Below are 12937 nucleotides of genomic sequence, written 5' to 3'. Positions count from 1 at the left end.
TCAACCCAGATCCCCCTGTGCCTCGTTGAGTTTCCTTCCATTCCCCCAACTTCAGTGAAAGTGCTTTCACTGTCAATTCCAGTAACTTCCTTCCAATCCAATAAGATCTTTAAAGTGTTGATTCTTGAGGTTCTCGTAGGTGATCTGAATACTCCTATCCTCCCTCGCCATACCTTTCTCCCTTATCCTACTCACTGGCTTCTCACCATTTCTAGGTGCCTACAAGTTGTCCCAGCTATAATCTATCACTTCCAAAACGTGCTTTATAAGCAACTACTGTAAGTGAGGCAGTATGGAGATGACAAAAGTCTAAAACTCAAATGCTACACTCAAAGAGAAGGGACATAGTTTATAATTCATATGAGAAGTTCACGTTTACTGCATACTTGTTGCTTTAATAATTATTTGTTAGGACTTCCTGGTGGTCCAGTGACTAAGCCTTTGTGCTCCCAATGTACATGGCCTGCGTTTGATCCCTGATCAGGGAACCTGATCCTACACGCTGCAACTAAGAATTTTCATGATGCAACTAGAGATCCCATGTACTACAATGAAGATCGAAGATCTTGTGTGCCGCAATTAAGACCCAGTTGCTGCTGCTGCTAAGTTGCTTCAGTCGTGTCCGACTCTGTGCAACCCCACAGATGGCAGCCCACCAGGCTCCCCTGTCCCTGGGATTCTCCAGGCAAGAACACTGGAGTGGGCTACCATTTCCTTCTCCAATGCATGAAAGTGAAAAGTGAAAGTGAAGTCGCTTAATCGTGTCCAACTCTTAGGGACCCCATGGACTGCAGCCCACCAGGCTTCTCCATCCATGGAATTTTCCAGGCAAGAGTACTGGAGTGGGGTGCCATTGCTGCAATTAAGATCCAGCACAGCCAAATAAATAAATAAATGTATTTTGTTAAATATTTGTTGAATGAAGTGGTTGCATAGGAAAATTCGGGCATTATCCAAGGCAATAATAAACTGTCACATGATGGACACCATAAATCAGAGTTCTCCATTAGAGCTGTAGCTTCTCCCCACTGTTGTACTTCTTATTTCTAAAGGGTATTTTCTGCGGGATTGTAATATAAAGCACTGTTGACAGGCCCAACGTATCTTCTTATCACATCCTCAAATCTGCCTGTTATCCAGCACCCTCATGATTCTCAGAGGCTCCACCAACATTCGGATTCTCAGATGCATCTTAGCATCTGCAGTCACCTTGGAAGGAGGTCCATTCCCAGCCCATCAGGGCAGAAGTTCCTGAGGCCTCCCTTCCTTCTCACGTCCATGAGAAGCCCTGGTCTGGGCGTCAATAGCCTCAGCTCCAGTCCCCTTCAGCCCCTCCCTCTTATCTAGAAAAGGCATCACAGAGACTGAGAAATGAGGACAGAAAAACACTCCACAGATGTAAAACTTTTCAAAAGTGTGACCTAAGTGGATGCATGGATGGGGGTGGGGGGAACGGGAGGACCAATAGGGAGGGGAGATATGTACATAGAGAGCTAATTCACTTTGTTGTACAGCATTGTAAAGTAATATACCTCAATTTAAAAAAAGAAAGAAAGAAGTATAAAAGAAAATATAAAAGCTGAACTCTTGTTTTTTCATGTTTGGGGTAATGCCATCTCAAAACCTGGATTTGGGTCTTGAGTTTCCAGTGAATAAAGTGTTCTAATCTTAAGTTAAACAAAATTCTGGATTAAAGTTTAAAATTCTAGGTCAAAGGGTACAAATTTCTAATAATCATTTCACAACACAAACATCAAACATTATGTTGTACACCTAAAACTAATACAGTGTTATATGAAAATTACATCTCAGATTCTGGCTCTATCTCTACATCCTACTCTCTGAAAACCTGCTAGACACTAGACACAAAAAGCCTTTACAGATAAAATTCCAGGAGCCAATTCACATGGGCAGTCTTGAAGCAAAATATCCTGCATGGGTGGAAGTTCTAAAGGCTCCCTCTCACTAAATTTTTCAGCGTTTCCATCGACTATAAATAATATATAGTCAGGCTTACCAAACAGGAAAGCCAGACCAGACTTTCAAGCAGCACAGAAGTTTCCATGGATAGAACTGTAAGCTACATTAGTCCTAGAAGGAATCCATCCTTAAAATAGTTGACAAGCTGAATGAAAGCTATCCACAGAGGCTTGCTCCTCAAAGTGAGGTTCATGGACCATCAGCATCAGCCAAACTTAGAAGTTTATAAAAAACGCAGAAGCTTGATCTCCACCCCGACTGAATTTCAACGAGATCCTCGGTGATTCATAAGCACAGTAACGTTTGAGAAATTGAATACTGTAACTGTGTCACCTAAGTCAGATGTGGACGCCGGTGACGGCTCTGATGCACTGTAACATCACCCCTTCTAGAAGAAAATGGTGGACTTTGTGCTTCCCAGGGGAGCGGGGGTGCTGACTGGGACTCTAACTTGTTGTCCTGTGGGGCCTGCCTTTGTCCTGTTGACTATGAACAGAGCAGCGAGCTGAGGATGGCTGAAAACCACAGCCTGGGATTAACAGCATCCTTGCAGATGCACAGGGACCAGCTGAATCATATCAAGACACCTCCACCCACGTCCTCAGTAAGAGTTTAACACAGGTGAGTGCCTGCAAACGTGATCAAGGGACGGACCTGGACCTGGAGAGGAAGAGTAGCAGCTGAAGGATGTGCTCGTGCGCTGAAGAGAAGGCAGGAGCGGCAGCCACGCCCACAGCGGGAAGCAGGATGAGGGGACTTTCACACACGGATTGTGATGGACAAGATACCATCACTTTTCAGCATCAGAAAGTTCAAAACACGTTCTTTCTCCTTCTGCAGCTGTCTGTACTTATATCTGTTAATCCCATATTCCTAATCTGGAAAATTCCTAGTGGCCTCCATCCACCGCACTCTTTTTCTTCTTTCTGACCTTAATAGGCATTAGCTTTTCTCTGTCGCTTCCCAGAAGCCCAGGAATTCCTCACCTTGTTAGTCCTCTGGCACACTGAGGTAACTGTTGGTGGGTTTCCACATTCTAACCATCTCTAATCTAACAATCACCCTCTCTATACCTATAAGAGAGGTATCCTGCATCCCACATGATAGATACAGCTAGTGGTGCAAGTGACTCCCTGGCCCAGGCTGGGCATTCGGAACTGGGTTCCAGGGACATCGAAGAGTCTCTGTTTGCTCTACCTGAAGACAAGTGAACGCAGACACTCTGAGGAGACCTGTGCTCCTAACAGCAGAGAAATCTGGTATGAGGGGATGCATGGATGGATGGAGGCATGACTGGATAGAAAAATTAGAGATGGACTGATTGGTATGACCCTAGAAAGAAGAAGTGATGGAAAGAGAGAGAAACAGTGCCCTTCTTAGCCACAGGCAACTTATCAGCTCCTGGTTCTAGGTCTTCACGATACACAGCTCTGTTTATTGGTTCTGAACAGCTCTTGCATCCTTATACAAAGGATCTTGCATAAGGATCCAAAGCTCTTGCATCTCTTCTTTCATACAAGAGAGTCTCTATTACTGGCTATGGAAAATTGTTCATTTTGAGCAAATCCCTGCTGTCACTTAATAGCCCTCCCATTCATGTCTTACTGAATCTCTCCCATAAACATCACATTGTCTTTTTTACTTCCTCAGCCTCAGAGTCACTACATCAGTGGTCCAAAATGACCTGCTTGTTTAGCACATACTACCTCGCATGAACTATTACTATAAAGTCATACAAATGACTTAGATATCCATATGATTGTTATTCCCACCAAAATAATCATACTGGGAAACTATAAATGTATTCCCACAATGTGGCCAATACCCCAGCCATTTCTGGAATGTCTCTTCAAATCTTCCTTACTGACAGTAAATCTATGTCTCATGATTTTTAGAAACAGCTACAATTGTGCTGTAATCACGGAAAGTGGGCAAAATGAAGGAGCAAACATTTTAATCATAAAGTTTGTTTTCCCCAGTAGAATCCTAATCGAAATAAGCATATCTCCCATAATCGGAATAAGCAGATCACAATTCTAAAGGACAGTACGCATCAGAAGGCACACATGCTATGTGCTATTACATTTATTAATAAATCACATTCTTTGTCATCATCACATCTTTCTGTACCCTTCATCCAGAGGAGAGAAATCTAAGATTTATAAAGCCCAGTAGGTTGGAGAAGAGAGGTTTAATGAATGTTTGTTATTGATGTTTAGGTTTCTGAATTATTATCTAATTTAAATGCGGCCTGTAAAAAAACAGATGCCATTCAGGTAGGTAAAAATATACATGAAGGCAAAAGATTACAGACCAACCCTATCAGCCTGAATCATGGCCATAAATTATATGTCACATACTTAAAATATGTGAGCTGCCAATCAAAACTGAAGCATCACACCAATGATATTCCTGCCTTGGTCATAGCCCTGAGCTCTGGAGACAGATAATGCATTTTTCTTCAAGTCACAAGTTTCTTCCTGTTATAAGCGATAAGCAATAGCTACTTTTTCTCAAGCTTTCACAGAGGCATCGAGAAACTGCTAAGTAAGGTATATAAATGTCAAGTTTTAGCCAATAGGTCACACAGTGAGCTAGATCTCAAAAACCCTTCTAAGGGCAAGCCATGCAACCCACTTCTCTGTGCAAATTTCAGCTAGTGTGATCAAAGATAATGAGTCACCCGGTAGAGGATTTAAAAAACACTAAAGCTGCTTCAGGGTTTTCTTCTTGAGCTTCACTGTAACTGAAACTACACTTGTACTTTGAGACAAGACAGAGCTACGGGGCATGAATTCAAAATATGACTCCAAGATTGAGTAGTTTTAGGTTAAAAGACCGTGCCTCAGTAATGAAAACTGCAGCGTGCTTGTCTGAAAATACTGGATCCCAGAATCCCATTAGAGTGAATTCAAATGTGTTGTTTACACTAGAAACATGAAGTGTTGGGTAGACCTTAAAATAGACAACTGCTTGAGGCTTGAAAATGATCTTTTGATAGAAATAGACGCATATTCTGATGATCTCGCTCAGAAGAGTATTTATAGAGTAAAACGTGACTGGATTTCCTCCCTGGGGGTAGAGGGTACATATGAGCCATTTTCTTTGAGGGGCGATGGCTCTGCACTAGGTCTAATGCAGTAAGGATGAGAGTGTGAGCTTTGAAGTCATCAAATATCAGTTCTACCTGCAGGACACGGGTGGATTGCTCCATTTTTCTGAAGCTAGTTTCGTTATTTAAAACGTGGAGCTGAGGGACTTCCCCGGTGGTCCAGCGGTTAGGACTCCTCGCTGCACCGCATGGGGCACAGGTTCTATCCCTGGTTGGGGAGCTGCTGCTGCTGCTAAGTCGCTTCAGTCATGTCCGACTCTGTGCGACCCCATAGACAGCAGCCCACCAGGCTCCCCTGTCCCTGGGATTCTCCAGGCAAGAACACTGGAGTGGGTTGCCATTTCCTAGGAGCTAGGATCCTGCCTATCACATGGTGCAGCAAAAAAAAAAAAATTTTTTTTTAAAGAGTGGAGCTGATACACAGCTATGTCACAGGGTGGTTATAAAGACGAAACGTGATAGCGTGTGTAAATAATGCAGGACTGGTTTCACTTCCTTCTAAGCCCTCCTGCCCACACTCCTGCATGCAACTCCCTGCAGGGAAGCTGCAGAATCTGGCTTATTGGGGCTCTATCAGCACTAGCCTGAGGCGGGACTGACATTCACCATCTCCCTTTCACCAAGTACTTCTATGAAGATGTTGTGAAGTGAGGTTTGCACAATACTCCCAAGGAAACGCTCAGTGTCTCGTCAACTGCTCTTCCAAAACACTCTGGTTGCAGAAAGCAACACAATACTATAAAGCAATTATCCTCCAATTAAAAATAAATAAAAAGAACACTCCAGTTAGAGTTTGTGTGTGTGTGTTCTAAACCTTAGAGAATCATAACTTCTACCCAACTTTCCATTCATTTTTTTTTATATCAGTTTGCCTAGTTTTTTGATTTGCAACTTCACGTCAAAAGAACTGACTTTCAGGGACTTCTCTGGCAGTCCAGTGGTCAGGACTCTGCACTTCCAATGCAAGGGGTTCGGGTTAGATCCCTGCTTGGGGAACAAAGATCCCACCTGATGCATGGCCTGCCTTAAAAAAAAAAAAAGTAAGAAAGAAAACAAAAAGAAAAACATACAACAACAACCTGACTTTTAGGGAATACATGCATTAAGTCTATAAATATTTAGTAAGCACCTACTATATACCAGGCCCCATACCTGGCACTAAGAATGAAAAAAAATCAATAAAACATAGCTTGTTTTCAGCGCCGTTACAGCATGAAGAAGAATGCGCAGTATAACGCACCACAGTAAGTCTTGTAATGGACGAGTGCCCAAGGTGCCACCACTTACACGGCACTTTAAAGTTCAAAAGCACCTTCACAGTGTCAGCCTCCCATGAACCCTATGAGCTGGGTGTCACCATTACTAATCATTTCCAGGTCAGATATAAGGAAGCCAGGAGAAGGAGGGGAAGTAAGCTGACCAAGACCACATAGATAATAACCGTGATTCTGGGTCTCAAATCTCTGCTGGCTGTCCCTCAGAGTCCATGTCAGAATATACTCCGAACATGCCCCCTATCAAGCCGGCAAATGCCTTACAAATGTCACCTAAACTGTGTTCTCCAGGAAGCATTCAGACACAGGAAGCTCTTGTGTTCTAGACTTGGCCCAGACCTAACCTCCCTTCTCTCCCCCAGGACCCTACTGAGAGCCAAATGAACTGCTATTTTCTGATGATGCCGGCTTCTCTCCAGCCTTGGTGCTTTTTCTCTACTCCTTCTTCTCCCCAAATACTCCTCCTGTCGTCTACCCAGCTCCACCTTCCTGTTCCTTCTCTTGCCTGGAGGCAGTACAAGTTTCACCTCTTTCAGGAAGCCCTTCCTGATTACCCTCCTTCAAGCCATTTCAAATAGCTGAGTCTTCTACGTTCTCCCCAAGGCCCACAAGAGGCACAAGACATAGCTCAGACTATTTGGCACTGCAGTCATTGGTTCATTTGACTGTCTTCCCCCTCACTTTTCCTCAGGGATGTCTTTGCAGCCTCTGTGTTTAGCCCACTAACTGTTTCTTGATTAAATGAATGAAGGGGAAAAAAATCAAGCTATGCCCCCCTAGCCTAGCATCCTCACTGCAGTGGCTGGGCTCAAAACAAATCCACAGCTTTGCCAGCAGTCTCGGAGCTACCACTGAACTACTGATGCCCACCAGAGCTTCCCCAGGTTAGGGATAATTCACTCTGTGTGGCTCTTCTGAAAACAAGAACAACAGACATGAAATCACCAGTCAGGATTTGAGCATAAACATGGCCGGTAACAATGCCTTAGACCACTGCACCTGCTGCTGTCTCTAGCTGGCCATAGCCTTTCTGCTTTCAATCTTACCCCTCAAATTGCAGAGCCTGCATCTGCTCACCTGTGTGAACCCAGAGCCTAGAACTGTGATGGCACACAGCAGCCTTTGCCTCAGGAAATATCTGAATGAATGAATGAACGAAATACTGACTGAAGGAAGGAAACTGCCCTGGCTTGGTTCCTCCTAAGTGACCTTGATGGCACTATGTAATCTCTTCACCCTTCAGGCCACCACTGGCTCGAGTTTGCACGGGTATTGGATCAAGACAGACAATGGCTCCATGACCTCTGTGTGACCTATGCCTTCAGATAGTGGATCTTTTCTAGAAAATCTGAACTAAAAGATATGAAGAAGCATTTCCAGGTATATACACAGATGAGAGCTAAGAGGAAGCAAAGGTTAGGTTGTGGGAGGGGAGGTAGAAGCCATGACCAAGGCTTGTGGCAGTAGATGGATGAGGAAGCAGCCGTGAAGGGGAACCTGTTCAGATCAGGAAGCAGAGAGACTGAGAGAAGCTGAGTGCCAGGGAGACCCTGCCATCCCGAGGAGGCTCTAGAAGAGAAAGAGGAATTGGTTGCAGGGCCGTTCCTGACAGCGCCTCTCAGGTCTCGGCTTTAGGTCTAGTGCAACCAGTCTTAACAGGCACGTTCTTACCTAACAGGTGACAATGAGTTTTAGTGTTTCAGCCACTGCTACAGGCTAACAGGTGATGCTGAGTTCTAAAATGTGTTAGCCTTGGGGACAGGACCATCTCAGCTTAGAGGGTGCCTTTGTGAGCACTGGATAAAGGCGCCCATTTGGGGATGAAGACTGACCAATGGTCAGCTCCCGGCGAGATGAGAAGCCCATTGCCCTTGCACAAGAAAAAGGTTCCCTTCCTGGGGGCAGTGGGGGCACGCCGGTCTGCTGCAGGGCTGCACAGCTTGGCGAGGCCAGGGCACAGGCTGGGTCTTGTCTGCCCCGCCCTTCCCAGCAGGATGGCTTTACTCTCCAGGGAGAAGGCAAGGACAGAAATTGTACCCAGAGCCAAATGGTCTTTGTTTGGTAAAAGAAACCACTCTTGAGAATGGCAAGTGAGCCGGCATCCATTGTTCCTGCCTAGGGCTGCTCCAGGCCCACTGTGATGGAGCCAAAGAGTCCCCTTGGGACACCGCCCCCTTCCCCTACCCCCACAGCATGGCATTCTGCTTTGGAAAACAATGGCTGAGCATGCAAACACCAACTGGAAGAGTTAGAACCTCAGAGGGTAGTGGGAGGCACTCTGGGGGCACCAGCCAGGTGTCAATAACAAGGACTTCTCCCCCAATGGGACAGGTGACCATCAATGGCAGAACCCATCTTTGATAGCGGCAGTGGCCAGGCAGCCCTAGGTATGGGTGGATGGAACATCCAGGTTGGCTAGATTTCTCGCTCCACTCCTCATTGAACACGCCAGGGATAAAAGACTTAAGAAAAAGACACTGGATCTGTCATCTTCCCAGGTGGTGCTAGTGGGAAAGAAGTCACTGCCCATGCAGGAGATATAAGTGACATGGCTTCGGTCCCTGGGGTTTGGAAGATCCCCTGGAGGAGGGCATGGCAACCTACTCTAGTGTTTTGCCTGGAGACTCCCCATGGACAGAGGAGCCTGGGGAGCTACAGCCCATAGGGCCACAAAGAGTCAGACACGACTGAAACAACTTAGCATGCGTGCACATACACCTATATGCACCAGGGTAAAGGGTTGCCAGAGGAATGATCAGGTACTGAAAGAAATCAGACTGTGTCTGGACATAAAGTGGTCCATCTGCTCATATCTCCCTTTTTGAGGTGGCTCAAATGTTCTTTGTTCTGTGCAGCCCTATATGCAAGACTAAGAGTCATCACTTGAAGACCAAGGCCAAGTACCAAATATCTCTTGGTACTCCCACAGCCTGATGGGCACAGTGCCTGGCACACAGTAGGTCCACAGTCAGCACCTGCTAAGAGTTTACAATAGGAATAAGCCCTGGGCTATGTCCTAAGTTTCTTTACTTACTCAGAATCCACTGAATATATTAAAGTTTCCAATGCAGAAGGAGACTGACCTAAAAATTAAAAGAACATCTGTCCATATACTGTGAAAACCTTGTTTGGGCATTTTTTTTTAAAAAGTGGATAAAACGCCACTTTATTTACAAAGCAGTACTAGATTTTTTAAATGCAAAACTTTTGTTGAATTCCAGAACTGTGAGTTCAAAACCATAAAGCAAAAACAATCTGTTTTCCTAACCCCAATAAAAGGACTGATGTATCAATTCCAGTGTTACTTTAGTTGTATTCTTTAAGTGTACTTATTTGAAAATATATGGCTTTCTTCACACGTTTTGTATGGATTTTAAAGTTGAAAACTAGAGTTTTTGCTGACAAAGCACATGCATCTTTATCATGTGAAAAATCAACTGTTCAAATCACAAGTTAAATAAAAGCCACTGAAGCTTGGACAGAAATCCAGTAATAAAGCACAAACAAAGTGGATTCTCTTGTGATATCTCCAGAGAGTCAACAGAGGGAAAGCACAGAACTGGTCTTTTAAAAATGTTGTTTGTATTGGACTGTCTCTTATCGGCATGGTAGGAAAAATTTTTGAGTTTCAAATTTTTATTATTGTTTTGTGGAGAGAAGAGTAGGAGGAAGCAGGGCTGGGAGATGGGGTGACACACGGGGTAGGCAGGATGGCTGGTAATGACGGAGTGAGGTTCTTCTCGGACGGCCCTTGAAGGACACTTTGCAGTCTTCTCCTCCCTGTCCTCCTCCGCCCCTCCCAGCCACACCCTGCTGCAAAGTGCCCTCCCCGCTCAACATTCTCCCAAGGACTCACACCAGCAGTTTCCTCATTATTAGAAACGAACCCTTAGGAAGAACTTACTGCCAACTAGCAGCAGGCGAAGGGGACAACAGAGGATGCGATGGTTGGATGGCATCACTGACGTGATGGATGTGAGTTTGAGTAGGCTCTAGGAGTTGGTGGTGGACAGGGAAGCCTGGCGTGCTGCAGTCCATGGGGTCACAGAGAGTCAGACGAGACTGAGCGACTGAACTGAACTGAGCTGAGATCAAGACAGGGACTTCCCTGGTCATCCAGGGGTTAAATGCAGGAGTCACAGGTTCGATCCCTGGTTGCAGAACTGAGATCCCATATGCCACATGGTGTGGCCAAAAAAAAAAGAAAGGGAGTGAAAAAAAGCCCCCTTGGGAGGCAGTAGCAGCAAAGGAGAATATCGATAAGATATTAAACCAAATTCTTCAACCTTACACTTGCCCAGGCCAAGCCCTTGTCATGGTATCACATGGCAGCAAGCCACACTGATATACAGGCCATAGGTTCTTCCACAGACCCTGCCACACACTAGAATCACCTGATGCCAATTAAATCAGAATCCCGGGAGCTGGGACACAGCCATAAACTGTTCTGTTGTGATTTTGGTCATGGTTCTGTTTTCTTAACTTTCCAAGGGACTCCTAGGTGTAACCAACTTTGAAAACCAGTGGCAGAGAAAAATGCTTCTCAAATGTTAAGTTTCCTGTAAAACCTGGGGACCTTGTGAGATGCAGATTGGGGTTAAGGATATCTGGGGTGGGGTCCAAGATTCTGAGATGAGGCCCATGCTGCTGCTCTGGGGCTGGCTCCTGTCAGGCCACATGTGATCTCACATAGGACACTGACCAGTTGTGTGCCCACAACTTCTGGGGGAGGACCTCGAACTTGGACTATCCTACCTCGGGTCAAGGGGTGTTATCACAAGGGGTTGTAACCTTCCTATAGTGCCTCTAAGACAAGTCGATTATCAGCTCCGTCATCTAGCTGATTCTCCAACCATCTAGCCTGGCTGTATGTGGCATTGAGGGACCAACTCACTCATTTGGTCTCTGACTCTTAAGAAATGCAGGGAGCTCCTCATTGTGTTTAGCCTATTCTTAAAAAAATTCAAGTGCTGAATTTGATGTATTCACATAGAAGCTCACTCTTTCACACAATGGGTCAGCTTTCTGGGGCACTGGGTGATGAAGCAGCTGAAATCTGCCACTTCCTAATATCCTTTAAAAGCATACAGAACGTGTAGAGCTCTTGAAGATAAAATAGTTTTATAAATTGAAGTCTATAGTTCACACGATGGGCACTTTGCATGCTCATATTTAAAAGGTTCTTATTTTGTTGTTTTTAGTTGCTAAGTCATGTCCGACTCTTTTGCAATCCTATGGACTGTAGCCCGCGAGGCTCCTCTTGTTCTTGGGATTTTCCAGGCAAGAATACTGGAGTGAGTTGCCATTTCCTTCTCCAGGGGATCTTCCTGACCCAGGAACTGAACCTGAGTCCCCTGCATTGCAGGCAGATACTTTACCATTGAGCCACCTAGGAAGCCTCCAAAGGTTTTTATTGCCTCTTTTTTGTGTTTAGGCCTTGATTTCCATCTACGAAAATGAAATATGGTGATACACGCTATGCTTATTTTATCTGCAGTCACCAACTGGACACATTTTCAGTTTTCTCTTTACAGTCATCTGAACAGTTAATCTTTTTTCAAAAGAAAAAAATCAATCATGATTATCCAGGAGTCAAGTTCAGTCTGGCCAAGACATAAAAACCAGAAGGAAAAACACATTCAGCTCAATACTTTCCACAACATGAATCTGGCAGAAGACTGTTTACAACACATAACCTACATCCCACCAGTTGAATTTAAGAACTCTGACTGGCTTTATCCAAAGTGATCTGCAAAGTCAGATCAACAATACGTTTGATGTTCTTCACCTATACACATGATAGGGCAAAAATGATATTACAAGAACAAAGAAGGGGCAGCGGAATGGAAAACAGAGGTAGGTGCCCCATGGAGTGGAGTCAGAAACATGAAAATGTGCCTTTGCTGAAGGGGAAACTAGGTTTCAACTAGGAGTCAGGTTGCCTTAGCCCTTCAAGGCCTAGCTACCCATCCCGGCCCCTGCCCCCACATCTCCCCCCCCCCACCCCCTCAAGCACAGAGCCTGTGGGGGAACCTTGAGGAGCGCAGTGTATAACCTCCGCACCATTGCCTGTGGCTGCACCATTGGTAGTTTTAGCATCAGTCCTCTCAAGACTGCAAACCAGAAACAATCTGTAGAAACTTAACAAATCTGGTGGACTTTCAAAAGCCGTTCTGCAGTTCTTAGGATAATGCTTTGTTCAAAAGCATTTTAAAAATTATTAATTATTTTATTCCCCTAACCTCCCCATGTGGCAGTTCCACACTGTGATTCCCATTTTAAATACCGAGACATGAGAGACAAGGTTGTCATCTGCCCCCACGTTACACACAGCTCGGCCCGCAGCCGGGTTCTGTCCAGCCGGTGCCTGGAGATGCCCCCAAGCCGGCGGGCCGGGGTTACCGCAGAGATGCCCGCTCCAGGCTTGGTTAAACGGTGAAGGATCAGTGACCCAACAGCACAACCAAACTCTAACCACACCTGCGGGGGCGTTTATACCCCGGGTCCTCTGACCAGCAACTCCCCAAAGAAGGATTTATTTCAGAAGCATTAGCATTTGGAAGGGTTTTCA

This window comes from Budorcas taxicolor, chromosome 9 (assembly GCF_023091745.1).
Source record: "Budorcas taxicolor isolate Tak-1 chromosome 9, Takin1.1, whole genome shotgun sequence".
NCBI classification, from domain to species: Eukaryota; Metazoa; Chordata; class Mammalia; order Artiodactyla; family Bovidae; genus Budorcas; species Budorcas taxicolor.
This window is presented reverse-complemented; position numbering follows the sequence as displayed.